At 46.8% G+C, this 21141-nt stretch overlaps 3 non-coding genes across 3 annotated transcripts; all 3 read left to right on the forward strand.

The window, feature by feature from the left end:
• The first annotated feature begins 227 nt into the window (after window positions 1-227).
• Window positions 228-390, forward strand: LOC134899474 (U1 spliceosomal RNA). Its single transcript, XR_010173147.1, has one exon. It is a non-coding gene; the product is annotated as a U1 spliceosomal RNA (small nuclear RNA).
• Window positions 391-1060: 670 nt separating this feature from the next.
• Window positions 1061-1224, forward strand: LOC134899018 (U1 spliceosomal RNA). Its single transcript, XR_010172705.1, has one exon. It is a non-coding gene; the product is annotated as a U1 spliceosomal RNA (small nuclear RNA).
• Window positions 1225-1376: 152 nt separating this feature from the next.
• Window positions 1377-1539, forward strand: LOC134899621 (U1 spliceosomal RNA). Its single transcript, XR_010173274.1, has one exon. It is a non-coding gene; the product is annotated as a U1 spliceosomal RNA (small nuclear RNA).
• The last annotated feature ends 19602 nt before the right edge of the window (window positions 1540-21141 follow it).

Genomic DNA, 21141 nt, shown 5'->3' on the forward strand with positions numbered 1-21141 from the left:
AGTTGGTGCGAGGGATGGGGAGGGTTGGTAAGGGATGGGAGAAGGCTGGTTACTGATAGTCTGGTGTGATGTGATGTCAGCTCTGGTAAAAGTCAGATTTCTTTGTCTCAGATCTTCCTCTAGCCTTGTTCTTATTTCGAGAGTTCCCTTGTGCTGCCTCAGTTGGATCTCCTTCACTTGACAGGGGGGTGCCCGAGCAGCGACCCTCCCCAGCTCTAGCCCAACTCCTACTAACCTGCCAGGTGAGATACTATAATCACGAAGGTGCTTCTCCCAGGGCAAGGCTCACCCATTGCACTCTGGGTGTGCTGCTCCTGCGATTTCCCCAAATGTGGGAAACTTGCCTGCATAATTTGTGTTTCCCCTGGTCGGCTCTCGTATAATTCAGATCTCTTTGTCTCAGGTCTCTCTCCAGCCTAGTTTGCTGTCTGTTTCCACTTCTCTTTTCTTGAGCTGCTCCCTTCTATGCCCTTGCGCACTATCCTGACTTCTCCCGTCTGCTTACTTTGTGCCTTCCAACGCACAATGCGAACTACAGGTAGTGCTGCAGGTCCCACACCCTTTTATTTGCCTTACAGAGCAGCTCTGGAGCTGTTACAGTGCCCAGCTGCTGCAAGAAATCAGCTTGAATGCTTCGGGGCTGGGGCATAGCCAACATGAGCCCCACACCGAAGGAGGGTGGAGGTGTTTAATGCGAACTAGGGGTCATCCAAGCGCCGAAAAATGCTGCCATGCCCTGCACGCCCCTTTTCTCTTTTCATATGCAGACGAGGGTTGAAGCCAACTTTGACCCACTGCTTGGATGACATCACCATATGCAAATCCATCTGCTGCAGGCCTTCCCCCAGGAATGCTTGCACTAGTTGTTGCATTTGGTTTGTTGTTTGGGGGTGCTTCAGTATTAGGTAGCCTTCTGCCCTCCCATGTTCATCTGAAAATATGTGTTCTCCCTGCAGTTGTTGTCCCCAGATGAGAGTTCCCTTGTGCTGCCTCAGTTGAATCTCCTTTACTTGACAGAGATGTGCCTGAGCAGCGGCCCTCCCAAGCCCTATCCCAAATCATACTTATTTTGCATAGGAGATACCATGGTCATGAAGATTGTTCTCCCAGGGTGAGGTTCATTCATTGTATTCTGGGTATGCTGACCCGTATGATTTCCCCAAATGTGGGAAACTCGACTGCATTATTTGTGGTAGTGGGGGACTGTGTTTGTTCTTTCCTCTGGTCAGCTCTGGTAAAAGTCAGATTTATTTGTCTCAGATCTTCCTCTAGCCTTGTTCTTCTTTCGAGAGATTCCTTGTGCTGCCTCAGTTGGATCTCCTTCACTTGACAGGGGGGTGCCCGAGCAGCGACCCTCCCCAGCTCTAGCCCAACTCCTACTTACCTGCCAGGTGATATACTATGATCATGAAGGTGCTTCTCCCAGGGCAAGGCTCACTCATTGCACTCTGGGTGTGCTGCTCCTGTGATTTTTCCAAATGTGGGAAACTTGACTGCATAATTTGTTTTTCCCCTGGTCGGCTCTCGTATAATTCAGATCTCTTTGTCTCAGGTCTCTCTCCAGCCTAGTTTGCTGTCTGTTTCCACTTCTCTTTTCTTGAGCCGCTCCCTTCTATGCCCTTGCGCACTATCCTGACTTCTCCCGTCTGCTTAATTTGACTACAACCACCAATATATTCTGCTGCACTATATATATGCAAAGCTAATTCTGCTGGGTAATTACAACTGACTAAAACCACCAATATATTCTGCTGCACTATATCTATATTTGCAAAGCTAATTCTGCTGGGTAATTACAATTGACTACAACCACCAATATATTCTGCTGCACTATATCTATATATGCAAAGCTAATTCTGCTGAGTAATTACAATTGACTACAACCACCAATATATTCTGCTGCACTATATCTATATATGCAAAGCTAATTCTGCTGGGTAATGCAAATTGAAACATTATTGCATAGTATGTGATTTTGAAGTACTTTTTTAAAGTTTTGAATGATATAGACCCAGTTTAATCTTTGTGGAATGCCTGGTTGTTGTTTTTAAGGTAATTTATTGCCTGGCATTTGAGGGGGTGGGGTGTGGTTACAGATTTCAATTATTGGTTTCACTTGTAATAGTCTTCTACTTAAGTCCAATGGTGTAGGCTGTGCAAAGCCGTTTGGCTGTGCATTTATTGATCTAAGCATGCATTTTTATCAAAGCGTGATAAAATTGACACATAACAGCAGTGTTCAATCAGCATTAATTTATCTTCAGCTGATATCGATTGTGAATTGACGTTTCTTCTCTTCTTGTCACCTACAGGTAATTACAATTGACTACAACCACCAATATATTCTGCTGCACTATATCTATATATGCAAAGCTAATTCTGCTGGGTAATGCAAATTGAAACATTATTGCATAGTATGTGATTTTGAAGTACTTTTTTAAAGTTTTGAATGATATAGACCCAGTTTAGTCTTTGTGGAATGCCTGGTTGTTGTTTTTAAGGTAATTTATTGCCTGGCATTTGAGGGGGTGGGGTGTGGTTACAGATTTCAATTATTGGTTTCACTTGTAATAGTCTTCTACTTAAGTCCAATGGTGTAGGCTGTGCAAAGCCATTTGGCTGTGCATTTATTGATCTAAGCGTGCATTTTTATCAAACCGTGATAAAATTGACACATAACAGCAGTGTTCAATCAGCGTTCAATCGAAGTGAAAAAGAAGGAAAACAGAAGCACACCAATCTAACAAAACAAAGAAAACTGAAGAACTAATAACAAATGTGAGTCACTTACTCCTCAGATCACTCACCTCCTGATTGTTGCATCTGATTACATAGCACAGAACTACCTTACTTGGACATTTCATAAACCATCCATTTCACCTACAAATGCCTGTATCTGTATTATTGTAATTTTGTTTTTTAAGCACAGCTGCACCAATGCAATTTTACCTGCAAACACTTAAAACATCTAACATAATTACCATTGCTTCTTAAACCTCTCACAATCCTTTCATTTCTTACACTCCAAATACTTTTCTGCACCCACTTTATCTACGCTTTTGACTCATTTCATACTAAATCTACACCCCTTGAGCCTACACAGCTTTTCTCACCTGCATTTCTGCAATTCTTCTGCTCGGATTGCCTTACAGTCTCCTCTCCTACTTCCACTTTCCCTCAACCTATTTACCTACTTAACACTATGTCAAGGTTTTCTTATACTCCCCACATCACTAAGTGTCTACCTAATAATGTATCTTTAGCCTTCCCCCCTAGTCTCCTCCACCTCCTCCTCTCTCCCCTCCTCTGTCTCCCCTCCATCCCTCTGTTTCCTTCCCCCACCTTTCCTGTTACCCCACTTTCATTCACCTCTGCCCCATGGTCCTGCTACCCCACAACTCAGCCCTGCTCCCTCTCTCCCTTCCCTGTCACCTCCCCACACCCCCATCCACATCACACTGACCTCCCTCCCTGCCCACCTCCTGCAGTTTCCCCTCCTAGCTCAGGCACCCGTACCATCACTACTCTCTCATCATCCCTGCCCTCAAAGTTAATCCCACCTCATCGCTACAGCAACCCTGAAAATCTAATTCACATCTCTCCCACAAACTCATACCCCCTATCCTGTGCCCTCTGGAATGCCAGATCTGTTTATAACAAACTGGTCCCCACTCATGACCTTTTCATTTCCAACTCCCTACACCTACTAGCCATTACTGAAACTTGGATTACGCCCTCTGACACTACTTCTGCTGCTGCTCTCTCTGCTGGGGGCCTTACATTCACACACACACCCCGACCTGGGGGTCGCCATGGGGGTGGTGTTGGGGTCCTTTTACCTTCTAGTTACTCCTACCAACTCATACCACCAGAACCATCCCTTATATTCTTTACATTTGAGGTCCACGCCATATGCCTCTTCCAACCAGTTTATCTTAGAGTAGCTGTCATTTACCGCCCCCCTGGCACTGCTTCCAAATTAATCGACAACTTTGCTTCCTGGCTTCCTCACTTCCTCTCTTCTGACATTCCCACCATTATCCTAGGCGATTTCAACATCCCTATTGACATCCCCACACAATCCCCTGCCTCTAAACTCCTTAACCTCACCTCTTCACTTGGTCTCTCCCAGTGGACCTCCTCACCCTCCCATGTGAATGGGAGCTCACTGGATCTGGTCTTCACTCACCGCTGTGATATTTCTGATTTTTCCAACTCCCCATTTCCCCTCTCTGACCACCACCTGCTCTCCTTCAACCTATCTCTCTCGACTTCCCCATCTCTACCTCCTAAGGCTACCATCACTAAGCGTAACATTGAAGCTATTGACACCACATTCCTTTCCTCCCTGTTTGACTCACTTCTCTCTCCTATTCTCTCTCTCTCATGCCCTGAACAAGCCACTTCCACATACAATGCTTCCCTTACTTCTGCTCTTGACTCTGTTGCTCCACCAACCACTATTCACCCTCACAAATTAACACCTCAACCCTGGCACACCAAATGCACCAGATATCTGCAAAAATGCTCACGTACGGCTGAGCGACACTGGAGGAAATCACGCTCTAAGGCAGACTTCCTCCATTTCAAACTTATGCTCTCATCCTTCAGTGCTGCCCTTTCTCTTGCTAAACAGTCATACTTCAAGAACCTCATCTCCTCCCAGTCTTCCAACCCCCGGCGCCTCTTTGCCACTCTCAACTCACTCCTCTGCCCACCTCCACCTCGTCTCCCTTCCTCACTCTCTGCTCTTGACTTTGCCACTTACTTCACATCCAAAATTGACTCCATACGTCAGGACATCACATCACACCAGACTATCAGTAACCAGCCTTCTCCCAACCCTTACCAACCCTCCCCATCCCTCGCACCAACTCTGTCATCTTTCTCCCATGCATCTGGAGAGGAAGTCATGGCCCTCATTCGTTCCTGTCCCCTCACCACCTCCCCACTTGACCCAATCCCCTCCCGCCTCCTTTGCCACCTCTCTTCTTCTGCTTTTTCCCATCTTTCCCACCTTCTCAATCTCTCCCTCTCATCAGGCACTGTCCCCTCTGCCTTCAAGCACGCTCTCATCTCTCCTATTCTTAAAAAACCTACCCTTGATCCAAACACTCTCTCCAACTACCGACCCATCTCTCTCCTCCCTTTTGCCTCCAAACTCCTTGAGCGTATTGTCTACAACCGCCTTACTTCCTTTCTTTCCTCACACTCACTGCTTGACCCATTCCAGTCTGGCTTCCGTCCTCTCCACTCCACTGAAACTGCCCTTACAAAAGTATGCAATGACCTCCATGCTGCTAAATCTAAGGGACACTACTCTCTACTTATTCTACTTGATCTCTCTGCTGCTTTTGACACTGTGGACCATCCTCTCCTACTGCAAATCCTTCACTCCATTGGTCTGCGTAACACAGCCCTCTCTTGGTTGTCGTCCTAACTTTCTGACCGTTCATTCTCTGTCTCCTCTCATGACTCCACCTCCCCCTCACTTCCACTAACTGTAGGGGTACCCCAAGGTTCTGTCCTTGGTCCTCTTCTCTTCTCTCTCTATACGTCCTCACTAGGTAAGCTCATTAGTTCTTTTGGTTTCCAATATCATCTCTATGCTGATGACACTCAAATCTATCTTTCCTCTCCAGACCTCTCCCCTACTCTCCTCACTCGTATCTCCAACTGTCTCTCTGCTATCTCTTCCTGGATGTCCCAGCGCTTTCTTAAACTTAACATGTCTAAGACCGAGCTGATCATCCTACCTCCCTCCCGCATAACCTCACCTCCTACAATCTCATTATCTATTGATGGCACTACTATCTCCTCTACCCCCCAAGTGCGCTGTCTTGGAGTAATCCTTGACTCCTCCCTCTCCTTCAAACCACACATTCAGCACCTCTCACAAACCTGCCGTTTTCATCTAAAAAATATTTCCAGGATCAGACCCTTTCTGACCCAGGATGCTACTAAGACTCTTATCCACTCACTGGTCATCTCCAGACTGGACTGCTGTAATCTCTTCCTGACTGGCATTCCTGACAAATACCTCTCTCCACTCCAATCTATCCTCAATGCTGCTTCCCGGCTCATTTTCCTCACCAAACGCACTACGTCCACCTCTCCTCTCTTACTAGTTCTTCACTGGCTCCCCTTCCCTTTCAGAATCCATTTCAAGCTTCTCACACTTGCTTACAAAGCCCTCACCCACTCCTCTCCCATCTACATCTCTGATCTTATCTCGCTTTACACTCCCACCCGCCCTCTTCGCTCTGCTAATGCACACCGACTCCTGCCTACGGATTACTTCCTCCCACTCCTACCTCCAAGATTTTTCACGTGCTGCACCACTTCTCTGGAATTCCCTATCTCTCCCCCTCAGACTCTCCACCTCTCTACAAAACTTCAAACGGGCTCTCAAGACCCACTTCTTCACCAAACCCAGCCAAATCTCATCCTAAACCTCTGTTCCACGCTCTCTATGTACCCCATCTGTCTCACCCCTGTCTGTCTACCCCTCCCTTTTAGAATGTAAGCTCTCACGAGCAGGGCCCTCTTCCCTCATGTGCTTACTCTTTTCTTACTTTAATAATCTTCAGCTGCACCAAATCCAGCAGTCTTCTGCCACCTGATACTTATTCCAGTGTCATCTGCTGATGTAGCTATGTTTATTTACCCTGTACTTGTCCTATATTGTTGTCAACTGTAAATTGCTGTTTTCCTGTTTGATTATTTGTTTATGTACTCTGTAATTGGGCACTGCGGAACCCTTGTGGCGCCATATAAATAAAGGATAATAATAATAATAATAAATAATATAATATATAGCAGTACGGTACAGTAGGCCACTGCTCTACCTACCTCTGTGTCGTCAAGTATACTATCCATCCATACCTGTGGTGCATTTTAGAAAAAAACATGTCTCGGCAGAGCAATCTATAAATCCATAATTTTTCAGACAGCAACAGTGGGTATTGTAATAGTCACCCAATCCATCACTTTTATAGGGTTACATGCACCCACATGCTACAGCCTGTCTCAATAATTTTACTGTCACGGTGTGTGTGTTTGTGTTTTTATTTGGGTATTTTTTGTTGTTGTAGAACTACAGGTACCAGCAAGCCCGTTATTTCCCCGCCTGCTGGTACTTGAGGTTCTCCAAGTACCAGCAAGCGGGGGAGGCTTGCTGGGCCTTGTAGTTCCACAACAACAAAAACAATATTCTTTTTTTACACACATGGCTATCAGCCCGGCACCCACCACCCAGGGGTGCTGGGGACAGCCTCGGGCTTCACCTCTGGCCCTTGGGTGCCTCGAGGGGAGGAACCTCTTGATTTAAGGGGTCCCCACTCCTCCAGGGAACCCCGGCCAGGGGTGACTAGTTGGAGGGGTAATGCCAGGGCCGCAGGGACCTACATAAAAGTGTCCCCCGTCTGTGGCATTATCTCTCTGGCTAGTGGAGCCCGGTGCTGGTTTTAAAAATATGGGGGACCCCTACATCTTTTGTCCCACGTATTTTTGGAACCTGGACCGTTCTAAGAGCCCGGTGCTGGTTGTCTAAATACGGGGAACCCCTGTCCAATTTTCCCCCCAGTATTTAAATAACCAGGACCAGCTCAAAGAGCCCGAGGCTGGTTATACTAAGGAGGGGGGACCTCACGCATTTTTTTTAACCCATTCAGACCCTTCTCCTTTAAGTTAATGGAAGCCCTGGACAACAAAAGTGCATTCATGTCCTCCTCCCTCACCCTTCCCAGTCCCAAACACTCATTTTTTTTTCTTTAAAAATGTATAATATATAACAAGAACAATGAGCAGGCAGGCAGCGGGCATTGGCGGCATCGGACTGAGATAGAAATTAGTGGTGGAGGGCTGGGTCAGTTGATTGTGGGAGAGTTTGTAAGCCATTGACGGTGGCAGCGGGTATCGGCTCAGAGGCAGTAGCGGGCATTGGCTAAGGGTCATCGGCAGGATTCGGCGGAAATTATGGCTGTAGTGCCTCACTAGCCACTGACCTCACCGCACGCCACTGTGGGACAGATGTAACATGCAGAGAGAGGTAGATTTGGGAGGGGGAATGTCCTAGCATAACTGTTAATTGCAGTGTAATACTGTAATTCAGCTGTGCAGCATTTGTGGCTAAATGTCAAAGAAGCCAGTATTTACCCCGCATGCAAAACAATAAATGTATTTGAACATACCTCCCAACTATACCAATTTTTGCAGGACAGTCACTTTTTTTGGGAATGTCCAGCTAACAACCCCCCCCCCCTGTGGGGGCCGCAGTGTCCCATAGTCATGGGGAAGGGGGGGGGTGGAAGGCTCCCTGTAGCTTGTTGCTCTGCAAATATGCACATTGTGGGTAATTCAGACCTGATCGCTAGGGTGTGTTTTTTGCATCCCTGTAATCAGGTAGTTGCCGCCTACAGCGGAAGGGAAAATTTGCTGTGCAGGTGTGTGATCACATGTGCACAAGAGCTGCACAGCTCAGCACTTACTCAGCCATTGAGGTGACGTCACAAATCCTCCCACAAAACGCCGGGTCCCTCCAGTGTTTTTCCGGACACTCCCTAGAAACATTCAGTTGCAACCCACACAAACACCCTCTTCTTGTCAATCTTCTTGTGATCTCCGGACCGTCGCACTTACGCATTGTGGCGCATACGCTTGTGCAGTGCAGACCTGATTGCCCGTTGGGTGAAAATAAATTGAAGCGATCTGGTCTGAATAAGCCTCAATGTCTATTCACGGGAGACAGAGGGGCTGGGGCATGGCCAGCAGCTCACAGAGCACCTATAATGACAAAAATGGGAGACATGGCTCATGATCGCGATATACCTGCGAAGGTACGCCCTCTACTGATTGACAGGCAGAGGCATTCGCATTTTCTGCGGGGCACCCGGAGAAAATGTAGGCACGCGCACAGGATGGACCCTGCGTATATGCCCCAATCCTCTTCATAGTTTTTGCGGTTGGAACGCGTATTACGATCCAAACTGAATTAGGCCCTATGTCTTATATACACGAGCAGTGTGAAAATGGGGGTAATTCGATGGGGGTAATTCCAAGTTGATCGCAGCAGGAATTTTGTTAGCAGTTGGGCAAAACCATGTGTACTGCAGGGGAGGCAGATATAACATGTGCAGAAAGAGTTAGATTTGGGTGAGTTATTTTGTTTCTGTGCAGGGTAAATACTGACTGCTTTATTTTTACACTGCAAATTAGATTGCAGATTGAACACACCACACCCAAATCTAACTCTCTCTGCACATGTTAAATCTGCCTTCCCTGCAGTGCACATAGGTGGTCATTCCGAGTTGTTCGCTCGGTAATTTTCTTCGCATCGCAGCGATTTTCCGCTTAATGCGCATGCGCAATGTTCGCACTGCGACTGCGCCAAGTAAATTTGCTATGCAGTTAGGAATATTACTCACCGTTTTTTCATCGTTCTGGTGATCGTAATGTGATTGACAGGAAGTGGGTGTTTCTGGGCGGAAACAGACCGTTTTAGGGGCGTGTGGGAAAAAATGCTACCGTTTCTGGGAAAAACGCGGTAATGGCTGGAGAAACGGAGGAGTGTCTGGGCGAACGCTGGGTGTGTTTGTGACGTCAAACCAGGAACGACAAGCACTGAACTGATCGCACTGGCAGAGTAAGTCTCGAGCTACTCAGAAACTGCACAGAGATGTCTTATCGCAATAGTGCAAATCTTTCGTTCGCAATTTTAAGATGCTAAGATTCACTCCCAGTAGGCGGCGGCTTAGCGTGTGCAATGCTGCTAAAAGCAGCTTGCGAGCGAACAACTCGGAATGAGGGCCATGGGGGGTAATTCTGAGTTGATCGCAGCAGGATTTTTGTTAGCAGTTGGGCAAAACCATGTGCACTGCATTTACGAACAGATGATTTTTTATATAAATTTTAAAATGTTAGTAAATGTGTGTTTTTTTTTCAACCTGGAAGCCCAACATCGATTAAGATCGATCTTAAATAGACCCCTGGGTTTTAAGGATAACCATGGTTGAGTCCAATGGTTAATTCACATTGACCGAAGTTCTAATTAAGTCACCCGTGCTCAAGCATGATATCCTTAAAATCTGGATTGCAATGACAGCATTTGGGAACTATGCCTAAGGGTTTAATTTTTCATTTATCCACTGACAATAAATCTACCTACAATATCCCTGTAACTGTTATGATTACAGTATTTCACTAAATAATTTAATTTGCTGAACCCTCTGTAAAAAGAAATATTAAGATGCTGTAATTCCCAGATGCAGCAAATTTGTTAGCTAGTGGGCAAAACCATGTGCACTGCAGGGATGGGGGGGGAGGGGGGGGGCAGATATAACATTTGCAGAGAGATTTAGGTGGGTTATATTGTTTGTGTGCAGGGTAAATACTGGCTGTTTTGTTTTTACACTGCAATGTAGATTTCAGTTTGAACACACCGCACCAAAATCTAACTCTCTCTGCACATATTATACACCCCCCCCCCCTGCAGTGTACATGGTTTTAGCTAATAAATTTGCTGCTGTGATCAGATCTGAGTTAAGCCCTATGTATTTGGCACTGGCAAAGGGTTAGAGCCTTGCTGTAGAACTCACACCTTTCTTATCATGCATTGTAATATTTCCTATGTCCTGATGTTGTGCTCTCTGCTCCATCCAAGTAAACAGCAATGTAGCGTGGCTATCAAAGAGCGTGAAGATTGCAGATTTCCTGGGATTAATGCTAAAGAATGCTATTATAGAGGCTGCTGCTTTAATTCAAGTGTCACTGGGGTTAAATGGTGTTTTTACCTTAAAAACACAGGTAGAGTATACAGTACAGTGGTAGAGTGGGAGCATGTAGTGCTATTGATTACAGATTTGATGGAGCTTAAACATGGATAAGGTCAATAGCTATAAGAGTTTATCTTGTGTATCCTTTATTCTTAGTCATGGTCAGATAAGATTAGAAAATACCATTTAAGTGGAAATTTCCTGTTAGCTGTTTTTCAGTTTGCTCAACTGTCTGATTAACTGGTCCTAAAAAAGGACCAAAGGAGCTAAATTGCCCTGTGATCTAGCTAAATTGCACCAGTTAAAAAAAAAAAAAAACTAAGCTGCTGTAATTCCTGGATGTTTCCTTACTGCATCAACAGGAAGTGACAAGAAACAATGTAATGTGGAACCGTACAGCAGAAGGGATTGCGGCTACCCCACAATAAGTGCAGCGGAATGTAAGAAGAGGAATTGTTGCTTTGACTGCAGCATTCCCGGGGTTAACTGGTGTTTCTTCAAGTCACAAGGTATGGAGCTGCTGTATAGTTACTCGCAAGTCAGTAGTTGTATGATGCTCACACCTGTTAAGCTGGATACACACAGAATGCCCTACACAGGGGGTGAAATGAGCGCCCCCCCACCCCCCGTACGCTCAGCACACATCACGCTGTGCTGAGCGGGGGGAGAGATGTGTGCTGAGCAGTTCGCTCAGCACACATCTCTCCCCAAAATCGGTCCGTGAATACGGACCTTTAAACTGGATCCACACTTAGATTATCTGTCCATTTTTTTTTTCTAGTTGAAACAAAATTATGCTAATATGTGGCAGCAAATGACAATTGACCATTTGCTCACAAACACTGGAAAACATCCAAAAATGGTCATTTAGATAAATTGGTTAAATCCATTTCATTTAGCTAATTTATCCAAACTACCTTTATTGTATCTTTGTGGGTGAATGATGTGTGGGTCAGTGTTGAGGGTGGTGGAGGAGATGGGTAATAGGCACAGCAGGGTGTGGACAGTCAAATAGTGTGCTTAGAGGTTCAGAGTCATTGTATGAGACTCTGGCAACAGTGAATTGATGAGTCTGGTGTCCATAGGGTGGGACGCACTAACCTTTTTATGCTATTGAAATAGTTCTCCTCCTGACCGACGCAGTTCCTTGCTCCGAGGTTGGTGTATTGTCCTGTTGCAGCGCCTCTCCACTGTGGTCACAGTGAGCTGTGTGGTGTTGCTGGCGCATGTCAATCTCCCCCCAACCTCCCTCTGGCATTTCAGACCTACGTACGCATGATGGGATCTTGTATGATATGCGCGTGTGCTGTAGAGATGAAAGTGGCGGTGAGGAGGCAGATCGTGAGATGGGGAAACTTTGTGGACTGTTAGCGAAGGGGAGCACTGGGCAATCTGAGTTGCAAAGAGGGCAGCAGAAGAGGTTATTGCATGTGCACTGGTGACAGGTCCATCCTTGGTGGCTAGCCTCAGTGGTAAAGGGGTACATGAGCTAGTGTCCCTTGGTCAGCCATGTACCATGGCCACCTCCCTACCTCCTATATATTCTCCCAAATCTGTCACTTTGTTACGGTCTGCTGCTGGCACTGGTGTATCGTCCTGCAGATGCCGTCTCCGCCCATTGCTGTGACTTCCCCCAGAGTTAGCCACACAGAGTGACAGATCTGGGAAAATATATAGGAGATCATTACTTTCACTTGCAGCCTACCTTATTTTTTGCAGCCTAGCATGCTCCTGACCCCTTCTCTCACTAATACTTATACAACATTCATGAACTCATCTTAAGGTTTCTTTATTATTCAGTCACACTGTCTTGGATCCAAACCATTTCCTGTGGCATTGCAGTCAAACAATTGAGCTATTTACCCTTGCATAGAAAGGTATAATCTAAGCTAGAGAATTCTATTTGGAGCTCACCTTGTACTTTGTGAAGAAATAATCAGCATTGTGGCTGAGCAGATATATGGAGTGTGTGGCTGCACACTGCATTGATCTGCTGAGTTGCAATGCTAATAATTTTTTTTTGCAAAGTACCAATAGCTTCATATAATGTTCACAATTTTTATGCAGGATCAAGTAGCTCAATGGGTAGGGTGTTTGATTAGAATTCAACAGGTTATAGGTTTGAATCCTGGGTATGGTAGTTTGAGGTGTTATTTAATAAAGTGTGTTTATATATTAGTCACACATGGCTTACTTGTACAAATGGCATGTCACCAGTTAGTGCTGACTGCTGATATGCCATTTGCACAAGCAAGCCATGTGTGACTGTATATGCATTTAAGGAGGGCCCCCCGGCAATACCACAAACCATTGAGTGTCAAGTATACTAGATATATCTTCATATCTCATGTGCTTTCTCTGAGACCAATCTTGTTATGCCCCTTCCCCACGAGGCATGCGCCTTTTGTCCATATTGCAAAAATAGTGGGGGGGGGGGGGCATATAATTCTCTGTCACAGGGCACTAAAAAGTCTAGTTATGGCTCTGGTATGCATTATGTAATCTGGCAGACCATCTCTCCAACACTGGCTGATTGGAATAGAAATCCGGTTATCTATGTGAGCAAATGACCATCAACGATTTACTCTCAAACACTAGAAAATGGACAAAAATGGTCCCCTAAACAAATTGGTTAAATTTTGGGTTTAACCAATTTGTGTAATGACCATTTTTGACCACTTTTCTAGTGTTTGGGAGCAAATGGTTAATTGACATTTGCTCCTATACATTACCAGATTTTTATTCCATCCATCCAGACTGGATAGATAGCCTGACAGATAATTGTGTAGTGTACGCCCAGGATAACTGTCAGTTATGCTTTCTTTTATGATGGCACACAAATGGGTGGGCAGATCCAGGGCAAGCACTGCCCACTCATGCATAGTTGTCAACTGATGTGAAGTTCCAGGGGGCAATCTCAGTTATAAATAAAAGTATCTGGAAATTGTCCCTAGTTTAATAAAAAAAAAAAAAATTGATCAACTCCATTTATTTAGTATGATATCCCAGGTGATAGGATGCCGACATCTCAAACTACAATACCAAGGATTCAAACCTATAACCTGTTGAATTCTAATCAAACACCCTACCCATTGAGCTATTTGATCCTGCATAAAAATTGTGAACATTATATGAAGCTATTGGTACTTTGAAAAAAAAAGTATCAGCATTGCAACGCAGCAGATCCATGCAGTTTGCAGCCACACACTACATGTATCTGCTCAGCCACAATGCTGATTATTTCTTCACAAAGTACAAGGTGAGCTCCAAATAGAATTCTCTATCTTAGAATTATACCTTTCTATGCCAAACTTAGAAGTCGGGCCCCCCACCCTGGGATCCCCCAGAGGGAGGCCCGCCCCGTCATGCGGCAGGCTTGTCCGTTTTGGAAGCAGGCTGACGGGCAGCCCAGGCTTGCTTCAGTCTGGGCTTGGCAGGTCTGGAAGCATGAGCTTGCTTTGGGTATGCCTGACCATGGGTACGCTTTACCTGGAGGATGAAAGGGCCAAGGAAAAGTACTTTTAGCCTTCTACGTGGTAGGAGTCATACTAGGTAGGCAAGTTGTTTTAGCAGTAGCCAGATCAGCTACAATCTTATTGAGGTCTTCTCCAAAGAGAGTGTCTCCCTTGATAGGAAGCACCTCCAGGGTTTTCTTGGAATCCATATCCACCGACCAGGATCTCAACCAGCTGTATAAAGTATTACCTTGGAACTGGCTCTCCACTCCCCATTATCTGGTTATCATGACTTCCTCCGCCAGTTTCCAGACTCGCTTGCTGAAGCTCGGCCACTTCTTCCTAGCAGCAGGCTCCTGGATCACTGGGCAGCAGAGGTGCTTGGGAGCCGGATGGGGGAGGAGCAATAAGGCAGGCAGCCTTTGGCACACACACACACACACACACACACACCAAAAAAGAACATATCCCAGTTTAACATAACGCTATGTGGTGCAAGGTATGGAGCTGGTCACTTGTATCAGACCTCTGACATTTGCCTTTTCACCCATATTGCATACTTTTTCTTGCAGGTTGTGTCTTAATTCAAGAAGTGTTCTAAGTACTTCAGCTTAGTATCTTTACTGACCCCTCTTTACCCCACACTACATAACTGACCCCTCTATACCCTACACTACATCACTGACCTTTCTATAACCATCACTGCATTACTGACCCCTCTTTACAGTACACTGACCTCTATATACCTGCTAGTACATCCCTGATGCCTATATTCCCTACGCTACATCCCTGACACCTCTATTCCCTACGCCACATCCCTGATGCCTCTATTCCCTACGCCACATCCCTGACGCCTCTATTCCCTACGCCACATCCCTGACGCCTCTATTCCCTACGCCACATCCCTGACGCCTCTATTTCCTACGCTACATCCCTGACGCCTCTATTCCCTACGCCACATCCATGACGCCTCTATTCCCTACGCCACATCCCTGACGCCTCTATTCCCTACGCCACATCCCTGACGCCTCTATTCCCTACGCTACATCCCTGACGCCTCTATTCCCTACGCTACATCCCTGACGCCTCTATACAGTACAATGCATTACTGATCCCTCTAGACCATACATCCTCATTACATCAGAGAGTTAGTGAAACACTGGAAAAAATAAGGGTATAAGTGGACTACAGAAACTGATGCTCTAAACAAAGGAGAGAGATTGAGAGAGAGAGAGTAAAGCACAAGGGAAAGTGGGCAATTGGAACACCATAGAGAGAGGAGAGATAGAAATGCCTGAAAAAGTAAAGGGGGTTGGGTATGGCATCCGGCGCTCGGGATTCCAGAGGTCACATGATCCCCAATCCTAATACTAACCCTCTGGGGGGGTGGCGGATAGGGCTAACCCTCAGGGGGTGGCAGCTAGGGCTACCCCCCCCTCCTAGTGCCTTCCCTTACACCACCTCCCCTGGTCCGACTCCTAACCCTCCCTCCAATACTCACCTTCGGGATGTTGGCTGTCTGTGTGCCGGCACCAGTCTCCCAAGTGGTGTCAGGATTCCAACATCGGTCAAATGACCGCCGGTATACCATCTGCCGGGATGGTAAATGTATCCTGAGGACAGGTAGTGAGTGTGGAGGGATAGGTGGTTCAGTAAAATGTAACGGCTCAAACTGCGATCATTCACTGATAAATTGATTTATAGCTCTCCCTTTTTAACCATTGCAATTATAAAAGCAATGTTTTTTTAAACTTTTAAATAAAGCTTGTTAGCATCCCCAGCACACTGTATATGCTGGGAGATGTAGTTCTCAATATGAAAACATTTAATTACTGTATGAACTCTAATCCCACAACTGAAACCTGGATGGTGCTCCTGGCAAGTGACATCCTGGCCAAGGGGTAGATACGCCCCTGAGGGTCAGGGCCAGCAACAGAAATCTTGGGCCCCAGTACACTGATATCTCTGGGGCCCCCTTAAGCCCCCCTTAACTTGGCAGAGGGATCTTTAAAAAAAAAATGGAGCCTTTGACTCGGACCGTCAGTGAGGCCGGCAGGTGGTTTTCATACTGGGCTATCCAGCTCTTCGGTGGCGGTGGCAGGGACATTCAGAAAAGGGCCAGCACAGCAACATGCATAATAATGGCAATACAGTATGGACAACAGGGACTGGACAAAGTGATGGGGTAAAAGGAGGGGGGAGGGTTTAGTTGGCCTGTTGACACTGCAGCATACTTACGACTGCAAGGGATATAGGACTCTTGAGTTCACGGGCCAATTTCATGGCAGTCTCGGATAGGAGGGCATTGTGGATTCACCAAGGGAATGCTGATGCTGACTCCAAGAAGAAAGGGAGTCTCTTCCCTATGAAGGTGAAGCCTTGTTTGGCGACGGCCTAGTTAATTTGATCTCGGCAGCTCCCGCAGGTAAGCCAACCTTCTTGCCCTATGTTCCCTCTCAACGGATGAAGACGCATCATTATCTACCGCAGTCATTTTGGCCCAATAGATATGCAAGAAGTTAAGATTCCCCTTTCTTTGCAGGTAGAGGAAGGAGAAGGAAGAGGTCTGTAGCCTCTTCAAGATCGCAGGAGCAGAGATTGTCCTCTGCTTCTGCCAAATCCACTGCGTGACGCTGGGGCTTTCTTGCAGGAGCCCACACCAGTGGGGGCACGTCTAAAACTCTTCAGTCAGTTCTGGATTCATTCGGACCTGGACTCGTGGGTTTTACAAATAGTGTCCCAAGGGTACAAACTGGGGTTTCAAGACGTTCCCCCTCACCGATTGTTCAAATCGGCCTTAGTCAGCAGGGAGAAGGTTTTTATTCAAGCCTCTTCGTGGTCCCGAAGCCGGACGGCTCAGTCAGACCAATCTAAATTCTGAAATCCCTCAATTTCTTCCTAAAGAAATTCAATTTCAAGATGGAATCTCTCAGGGTAGTGATCTCCAGTCCGGAGGAAAGAGATTTCATGGTTTTGGTAGACATAAAGGATGCCTACTTACATGTTCCCATTTAGCCACTGCATCAAGCTACCTAAGGTTTGCAATTCAGGATTGTCATTACCAATTTCAGACATTGCCGTTTGGTCTGTCCACGGCTCCGAGGATTTTCACCAGGGTGATGGCGGAAATGATGGTTCTCCTTCGCAAGCAAGGAGTCACAATTATCCCGTACTTGGATGATCTCCTGATAAAGGTGAGATCCAGGGACCAGTTGGTGCAAAACATTGCACTCTCCCTGACAGTTCTTCAACAACATGGTTGGCTCCTACACTTGCCAAAATCGCAGTTGGTCCCAATGACGCGGTAGTTGTTTTTGGGAGTCATACTGGACACAGAAGAGGTTTTCTTCCAGGGGAAAGGCTATGGAGATCCAGAGTCTGGTCAAACAAATTCTGAAACCAGCAAGAGTGTTAATCCATCAATGCATTCGGTTGCTGGGGAAGATGGTTGTGGCCTACGAGGCCATTCAGTTTGGCAGGTTCCATGCTAGAGTGTTCCAGTGGGACCTGTTGGACAAGTGGTCCGGATCCCACCTACACATGCACCGGAGGATAATCCTGTCTTCCAAGACCAGAATCTCACTCCATTGGTGGCTGCACAGTTCTCACCTCCTAGAGGGGCGATGGTTCGGGATCCAGCACTGGATCCTACGGACCACAGATGCAACCCTCCGAGGCTGGGGAGCAGTCACACAGGGGGAAAACGTCCAAGGAAGATGGTCAAGTCAGGAAAGTTGTCTCCACATAAATGTTCTGGAGTTAAGGGCCATTTAATAACTGCAGACACAGTACGCACTGGGACGGGTGCCCAGCATCCTCTACAGACTAAGAGAAAAGGATTTACCGGTAGGTATTAAAATCCTAGTTTCTCTAACGTCCTAGAGGATGCTGGGGACTCCGTAAGGACCATGGGGATAGACGGGCTCCGCAGAGTTCATGATCTTCACTGAGGTAACGCACAGCACTGCAGCTGTGCGCCATTGCTCCCATACACCTCACATACTCCGGTCACTGTAAGGGTGCAGGGCGCAGGGGGGGCACCCTGGGCAGCAATATAAACCTCTTTTTGGCAAAAATATAACATATATACAGCTGGGCACTGTATATATGTATGAGCCCCCGCCAATTTTACAGTTTAAGCGGGACAGAAGCCCGCCGCCGAGGGGGCGGGGCTTCTCCCTCAGCACTCACCAGAGCCATTTTTTCTCCAGAGCACCGCTGAGAGGAAGCTCCCCGGACTCTCCCCTGCTTATACCACGGTAGAGAAGAGGGTTGAAAAGAGGGGGGGGCACAAAATTCGGCGCAAATTACATACAGCAGCGCTACTGGGCAAATATTAAGTTATTGTGTTATTCCTGGGTTATATAGCGCTGGGGTGTGTGCTGGCATACTCTCTCTCTGTCTCTCCAAAGGGCCTTGTGGGGAAACTGTCTTCAGAAAAAGCATTCCCTGTGTGTGTGGTGTGTCGGTACACGTGTATCGACATGTCTGAGGAAGAAGGCTATATTAGAGAGGAGCGGGAGCAAATGAATGTGGTGTCTCCGCTGACACCTGATTGGATGGATATGTGGAATGCTTTAAATGCTAGTGTAAACTCATTGTACAAAAGATTAGACAAGGCTGAAGCTTTGGGACAGTCAGGGTCTCAACCCATGCCTGATCCTATGTTGCAGGGACTGTCAGGGTCTCATAAGCGCCCACTATCCCAGATTGTTGACACAGATACCGACATGGATTCTGACTCCAGTGTCGATTACGATGATGCAAAGTTACAGCCAAAATTGGCAAAATCCATTCGATATATGATTATGGCAATAAAAGATGTTTTGCACATCACAGAGGAACCCCCTGTCCCTGACAAGAGGGTACATATGTACAAGGGAAAGAAGCCTGAGGTAACCTTTGAGGGGGTCACACGAGCTGAACGAGTTATGTGAAAAAGCTTGGGAATCTCCAGATAAAAGACTGCAGATTTCCAAAAGGATTCTTATGGCGTATCCTTTTCCATCAACGGATAGGTTACGATGGAAATCCTCCCCTAGGATGGACAAAGCATTAACACGCACAGCTACAGTTGGAAAATCAAATTTTTTACCTTATGTTCCCTCAAAGCATAAGAAAGCTCCGCATTATCAAATGCAGTCCTTTCGGTCACAAAGAAACAAGAAAGTGCGAGGTGCGTCCTTTCTTGCCAGAGGTAGGGGCAGAGGAATAAAGCTGCACAACACAGCTAGTTTCCAGGAACAGAAGTCCTCCCCGGCCTCTACAAAATCTACCTCATGACGCTGGGGCTCCACTGGCAGAGTCCGGCCCATGTGATGTCATGCAGCTGCTCTGACCACACCTCCTGTTTCTCCGTTGCCGACCCCATTTTGAAACCATGCCCCCGCACCGCTCCATCTCCGACTTGGAAATGGAGTGTTGTTGACCCCCCTCCCACCCCCCCCTTCACCGATTCACAGACAGAGGCGATCGCATTATCTGCGGGGTGTCGCAGAAAATGCAGGCGGATGCGTATGCTCTTAGCAGTTTTTGCAGTTGGATTGCGATCCAACCTGAATCAGGCCCCATTACCTATCACAATGCACTGCGGGTAGTACAAAATGGGGTTAATATAGGAGAAAAAACCCCAACCTTAACTGTCCCTGGTGGCTAGTGGAGCGGCTGCCCAGTAATCAGTGTCCACGCCAGTGCGCACACGGCCCGCCCCCATCAGCGGCCTCGTGATCCCGGAGGGCGGTGTGTGTGTGTGACTGACCTTAGGAAGAAACCGGAGCCTCCGCTGCAGTGACCCAGCAACCGGGGCACGGGAGTATACTGCGCCATTGGGAGTGATGGAGCTGCAGTAAAGAAGTCTATTAGACCTAGCCTGCTGCAGCCCTTGTAGATTCTTATAAAAAAAGTTCTTCTTTTCTTGCCAAAATTAATAGCTAAGAATAGGCTGCCTGAGGCATCCCCCTGTTAAGTGGCCTGCTACTGAAGGCACCAACTACAAACTGAGCTCCCTGTTCATGGAAGCGAGGTTATAGAGGAGGGGGCGCTGAGCATCTTGGGAACAGTCAAAAGCTTTGAGCCTGTTGGTGCCTCAGATCAAGATCCTACTCTACACCCCAATGTGAATCCTTGTGGAGTCCAGTGTACCCCACAGAAGAAATTAATGTGTCACACCCATTGGCAGCAACATTAGAATAGCTGCTGATGGGCACAATTGAGAAAGGAAGGGGGGAAAACATTTGAATCCAGCACATATATGTAATTTGAATATGTAATTTGTACCTTCCTACTTTAAAATGTAATGGATGAACCTCACCCTGTGAGAACTATCTTCATGATCAAGAGACCTCATATGCAAGATAAGTATGTGTTGGGATAGGGCTGTGGAGGGCGGCTGCTCGGGCACACCCCTGTCAAGTTAAGGAGATTCAACAGAGGCAGCACAAGGGAACTCTCATCTGGGGACAACAACTGCAGGGAGAACACATTTTCAGACGAATGTGGGAGGGCAGAAGGCTGCCTAATACTGAAGCACCCCCAAACAACAAACCAAATGCAGCAACTAGTGCAAGCATTCCTGGGGGAAGGCCTGCAGCAGATGGATTTGAATATGGTGATGTCATCCAAGCAGTGGGCATAGTTGGCTGCAACCCTCGTCTGCATATGAAAAGAGAAAAGGGTCACGCAGGGCATGGCGGCCTTTGTGGGGTTGCGCTTGGATGACGCCTAAATCGCTTTATACACCCCCACCCCCCATCAGTGTGGGCTCATGTTGGCCATGCCCCAGCCCCTGAAGCATTCAAGCTGATTTCTTGCAGCAGCTGGACCCAGTAACAGCTCCAGAGTTGCTCTACAAGACAAGTAAAAGGGTGTGAGCCCTGAAGCACCACCTGTAGTTTGCATACACACATATATAGGAC

The sequence above is a fragment of the Pseudophryne corroboree genome, chromosome 3, assembly GCF_028390025.1.
Source record: "Pseudophryne corroboree isolate aPseCor3 chromosome 3, aPseCor3.hap2, whole genome shotgun sequence".
In the NCBI taxonomy this organism is placed as follows: Eukaryota; Metazoa; Chordata; class Amphibia; order Anura; family Myobatrachidae; genus Pseudophryne; species Pseudophryne corroboree.